Source organism: Neofelis nebulosa, chromosome 7 (assembly GCF_028018385.1).
Source record: "Neofelis nebulosa isolate mNeoNeb1 chromosome 7, mNeoNeb1.pri, whole genome shotgun sequence".
NCBI classification, from domain to species: Eukaryota; Metazoa; Chordata; class Mammalia; order Carnivora; family Felidae; genus Neofelis; species Neofelis nebulosa.
In genome coordinates, this window is record NC_080788.1 from 131,310,704 (window position 1) to 131,316,926 (window position 6,223).

Genomic DNA, 6,223 nt, shown 5'->3' on the forward strand with positions numbered 1-6,223 from the left:
CAGCGAGATCATGACCTGAGCCAAAACCAAGAGTCAACAAATACCAGCTGAGCCACTGAGGCAGCCCTAGTACATGCTGTTCAATAACAGTATTTTATATCATTTACCTGAATGTATGTGTGTGTGTATATATGTTTTGTTTTATTATCAGTTTTATGGACTTAAGATGTCTGAGAACTACTCCCTTCAGATAAAAAGTATTCTTGACAACTCTTTATGTCAGTCTTTTTCTTATTATATTATTATTATTATTATTATTATTATTTTGAATTGGTGGGTTTCATTTCAGGGTGATAATAGATGATTTATACCTTTTTAGTAATCCTCTGAAGGCAAACCTTCAGGCAAACCTTTGTTTATTAGTTTGCTATTTCTCCTGGGAAATTATTTTCTAGAATTCCTGCCTAATTGGTCCAATTTAAGGACTCTTAAGCCAAGGTTGAGGAGATCGAATAATAAAAGTCATCACATGATGACTTTTTCATGACATAACTTGTATTCATGACATAACTTGGTATGACATAACTTGTACTTTATGGTATTCATGACATAACTTGTACTTTACTCATAAACTTTAGTCTAATTTTGAAACATTTTCGACTATAGATGCTGGAGAGGATGTGGAGAAACGGGAACCCTCTTGCACTGTTGGTGGGAATGCAAACTGGTGCAGCCACTCTGGAAAATACTGTGGAGGTTCCTCAGAAAATTAAAAATAGACCTACCCTATGACCCAGCAGTAGCACTGCTAGGAATTTACCCAAGGGATACAGGAGTGCTGATGCATAGGGGCACTTGTACCCCAATGTTTATAGCAGCACTCTCAACAATAGCCAAATTGTGGAAAGAGCCTAAATGTCCATCAACTGATGAATGGATAAAGAAATTGTGGTTTATATACACAATGGAGTACTATGTGGCAATGAGAAAGAATGAAATATGGCCCTTTGTAGCAACGTGGATGCAACTGGAGAGTGTGATGCTAAGTGAAATAAGCCATACAGAGAAAGACAGATACCATATGGTTTCACTCTTATGTGGATCCTGAGAAACTTAACAGAAACCCATGGGGGAGGGGAAGGAAAAAAAAAAGAGTTTAGAGTGGGAGAGAGCCAAAGCATAAGAGACTCTTAAAAACTGAGAACAAACTGAGGTTGATGGGGGGTGGAAGGGTAGGTCATGGGTATTGAAGAGGGCATTTTTTGGGATGAGCACTGGGTGTTGTATGGAAACCAATTTGACAATAAATTTCATATATTAAAAAAAAGTCATTTTGAACCATTTTCTCTGCAGTCCAGAATGAGATGATGAAGAGTAATCTGGCAGTTTCTAATGCAAAGTTCAATGTTCTGAATTTCTGAACGAACAGATTGAAAGTATCAAGGATGAGGAATAAGATGTAGAAGTTCCTAATTGTTGAGGGATTGCAGGAGGAATGAGGAAGAGAGAATCTCGAATGTACATCTGAAGGACAAGTTGAGCTGGGTGGCCATCAGGTAGGTCATTAGCAGCTGCAGCCGAAAGAATTATGTCTATAGACTGCAGCTTGCTTATGGCATGAGATGTGTTGTATTCTGGTGCATCCAAGTGGTGATTACAGAGTTGTGGTCAAAACCCTCTGACTAAGGTGGGCATGTCTGTATTCATCAGAATACAGCTTGTGTGAGGACACAAGAATGGGTTAATTGGAAAGAATAAAATGTAGTGCCTCCCGGACACAGTGTAATTGGCTCCCACTGGCACATCAGGGCAACATGCCAGGTTCTGGTGTTGGCAGGGAATGAGTTCTCAATTAGGCAAATCTCTCCACTTCTTAACCACCAGCACTGCTAATGCTCTGCTCTTTGGCCGAGATTATTGCAATAACTGCTAACAAGTCCCCCTGCTACTCCTTTTGCTCCTTTACAGTCTACTTGCCACATGTCAGCCCAAGAGATCCCTTCGATTTGTTAAGTTACATTACATCACTTGTCTGCTCAATGACCTCAGAGAGTTCTCACTCACTCAGTAGAAGCCAAAGTTCTCATGGTTTATAGGGCAGGTGCTATATGTTCTGCTTCCCCCACTCCTTGCTGTTCTGATCTTAAATCCCACTCTTCCTGAGTTCGTTTATCTCAAGCCACAGGTGACTTCTCACTGCATCTCCAACGTGCAAGGCACACATCTTCCTCAGGGCCTTCGTACTTGCTATTTCCTCTCCCAGCATGCTCTCCTCTACATAGGTATATGCATGCTCCAGCACCTCCTCCGGACTCAGGTTAGATTTCAACATTTCAGAGAGGCCTTCTGAGCTTACTGTCCACCTGGGTACTTGAAGTCCATTTCTAAAAGTATAATTTTCTGTATGGCAATTACCAACTGTATATACGTATATTTCTTTTGCTTAATTCTCTTTCTTCTGACACTCAAACACAACTTCTGTTTTATTCATGGATTTATTGCTGATATATAGTATGTTCTCAATGCCTATTGCATACTTGTTAAAAGAACTGAGCTCTCCCTTCAATGCCCAGAGATACCAGCAATTCCTATTTACTTCCTTTAGGGGATATATAAATACATGTCACATATGTGTATGTGTATAATTCACTTATGCTTAGTGAGCGAAAAGAGAAAGAGATTAACAAAAAATAGTGTAACGGAGTATAATTAAGAAATAGTTAGAGAAAAAAAAGTGGAGTGTCAAAATTAAAAAGTTCCAAAGGAGAAAATTGTAAAGGAAATCGTAGAGAATGGCTAAGGGAGAGCCACTGGATTAAAACTGTAGGGTCATCCATTACCTTTAAGAGGAGATTTTTCATTTTTAGGAGAATGGGAGCAACTCATGAAAGGGTTTAAGTTACATGTACCTGGAAAAGAGACAGGGTGTCTTAGAGAAATAGGTGATTACAAGTCTGGGGCAGGAAATGTACCTGGAACATCTTGTTTTATCAGAAATTAAGCATGTTATCCAAAAGTACCTGAGAGTCGATTTGAAGACAGTCTCACTGGTCAAAGATAAGACAATTTGAACATTGCTAAGAATAACAAATGCTATGGATGAAATATATTAAGAATGATTAAATACATAAATTCATAACAAACACAAAATGAGCAAAGAAAACACACTGGTCATCACTGGGAGATTGTATAAAAACCCAAACTCATTATTTTGAAACTGGTAAATGAAAGATTAGGCATTTCTATGACCTTTTTGATAATAAGTAGAAAACTAGTAAACCAGGTATGAGATGAAGGGTTTTTCCCCCTTTATAGAGATTTTAATCTGATAAAGAAGACATTATAAAAAATAGAATTATCATTTTGAAACTTCTGTTTGAATAAATGAATCTAGGTACTGAACATCAACAATTGTGAACACACAAAAAAGTAGACATTCTGTGTTTTCCGATAGAAGGTCATACCACCTACCAGCGAAGCAGCCTTGCCAGAAGAAACAAAAATGAATCAGATCAGACCTCTATAAACAGTTAGCAATTTACAGAGGAATATATTAATCTGTGCCATGGAAATATAATCAACACAGTGCAGACTGTGGGGAATGTAACAGGACAAACAACCTTATCTCCAGCAAATAAATCACAAGGATAAATAAGTTGGGCAGAACTTACAAAAGAAACTTAAAGAAACATCAACAAATTACATTATTCGAATTTTATGTGGGCTCTGATTCAAACACATAAAAATGAATAAACATAATGAGACAGTGGAAATTTGAACACTAAATGGGTTTTTGATATTATTAATGAATTATTGTTAATTTCTCTTAGATGCAACAAGGAAAATGGAATACCTTTATCATGAAATATTTGGGGCCGAAATCATATGATTGTTTGGTGTCTTCTTCATAAATCATTTTCTCTATTTTCCCTCAAAAGTCCTCTCTAATTATTAATTATTTGTGCTAAGTTTGTGTTTATCATAAGCAGAGCCTGAGATGAGGATTGTGTGCAAGTGATTTACTAAGGAAATGCTCTGGGAGAGACCCACAAGAGTTCAGAATCAGGATAGTGAAGAGGAAGAAGCCCAGTGACACAGAGCATCAGCCTCAGTCAGATTCTGCAAAGAAGCACAAAAGTATTAATTATACTTCAGAGAGTATTTCAACCGGAGATCTGGGAAACACTCAAGGAGTCTGGAAATGGGAAGTCTGCAGGAGTCCTGTGTTGGAGGCAGTTAGTTTCATGGCCACAGGGACACAGAATGGTGAAGAGTATGACCTCAGGAGTCAGAGTTTTAAATTCTAAATCCTGGCTCCTCTACCTACTGTGATTCAGCGTTCCTATCTGAAAAATGGGGATAATAAATAAAAATGGGGACACTTCACAAAGTCACATGAGACAATACCTTTATAAGTCATTTAAAACAATGCTGGGGTTTTAAACCAGAACATGTATTAGAAATGATTGACCCAACAATAGTGCTGCTAGGAATTTACCCAAGGGATACAGGAGTGTTGAGGCACAGGGGCACTTGTACCCCAATGTTTATAGCAGCGCTCTCAACAAGAGCCAAATTATGGAAAGAGCCTAAATGTCCATCAGCTGACAAATGGATAAAGATGTGGTTTATATATACAAGGGAATTCTACTTGGCAATGAGAATGAAATCTGGCCATTTGTAGCAATGTGGATGGAACTGGAGGGTATTATGCTGAGTGAAATAAGTCAGTCAGAGAAAGACAGATACCATATGTTTTCACTCATGTGGATCCTGAGAAACTTAACAGAAGACCATGGGGGAGGGGAAAGGGGGAAAAAAGTTACAGAGAAGGAGGGAGGCAAACCATAAGTGACTCTTAAATACTGAGAACAAACTGAGGGTTTATGGGAGGGTGGGGGAGAGGGGAAAGTGGGTGATGGGCATCGAGGAGGGCACCCTTTGGGATGAGCACTGGGTGTTGTATGGAAACCAATTTGACAATAAATTATATTTAATATAAAAAAAAGAAAGGATTGACAAGAGATGCTTTAATTGGTAAGTGTCTTGAAATGTACATTCTGCTTTTAAGGATCCACAAAGCCAGTAATAAATATAGATGATAATAAATATACATGAATAGGTAGATGGTCGTTGTGAAAGACTTGGGAGGATCTAAACAGAGGTGGGGGCTGCCCTAGGTAGCACACTCAGCAATACTGATTTGCATGCAACACTCTTAGGAACAGCACCCAGAACTGGAATCTTTAGTAATACAGGGGAGGCAACATAGGATCACACTCCCAGGAGGAAAATATGTGAAAATGAGGCATAGACTCCAAATGCTACTTGAGTAAAGGGGCAATTTGTTGTAGTAAGAGCTTGAAGCTGAGAATCAGATAAGATTCTGATTACTGTAAGCAAAGGATTAGGTTCAAGTAGAGGGAACATGCAGCTTGATTTGATGATATAGACTGACATCTCATTTGGTACTCAACCACCCTTATTTTAGAGACGAAAAATCTTAGATAAAGTTTAAGCAATGTGCCTAATTAATTCAGTAATGTGCCCAAGTTAACTCATTGATGAAGTGGAACAGTTGTGACTAAATCTCAGATCTTATAGCCACAGAGCTTGAGTCTTAACTTCAATACTGAAATTTTAGTCTTAAGCTTTTAAGGCTATTTTAGGTGATCATCAGGTACTTGACCATTAAGTTTCATGAAGATGTGATATGGCCTGTTGATGGAATATATCCCAACAAAAAAAAAAAAAAAGTTACAGTGTGCTGTAGTTAGAATGTTGTCCCAAAGTATGAAGCATTGTTAGTGGAAATCCGAAACGGGAGCAAAGGCATTAAAAAGTGTTTTATCTGTGCCCTGACTCAGCCTCCAATAGAGCTGGGAGATGTGAAGCTGACTTTGCTATCAGTAAAAGGATGCTGACAGTGGGTTCCAAAAAGGAAAAACAACATGCAACATGAGACTGATCAAGCCCATCGGTCTCAAGCATAGAAACAAATAAATATAGCTACGGCAATATTTTTTGCCTCACTGGTCATTAATAATGTGTCAGCAAGCATGAGACCATTTCCATCCGGCTACTATATTAATGCCAATTTAGGAACAAAATAGGAGTAATTGACTCAACATGTCTACAGTCACTTGTTTACCTAAGAATAAAACACTGAGAGGCATATTGGCAAATTAAATGAAAATGAATCCTGGTCATAATCAAATAAAAATACAGTACATCCAAAGACTGTTCTAGTGTTGAACTTTCCCCCATGAACTAATTAGCTGGC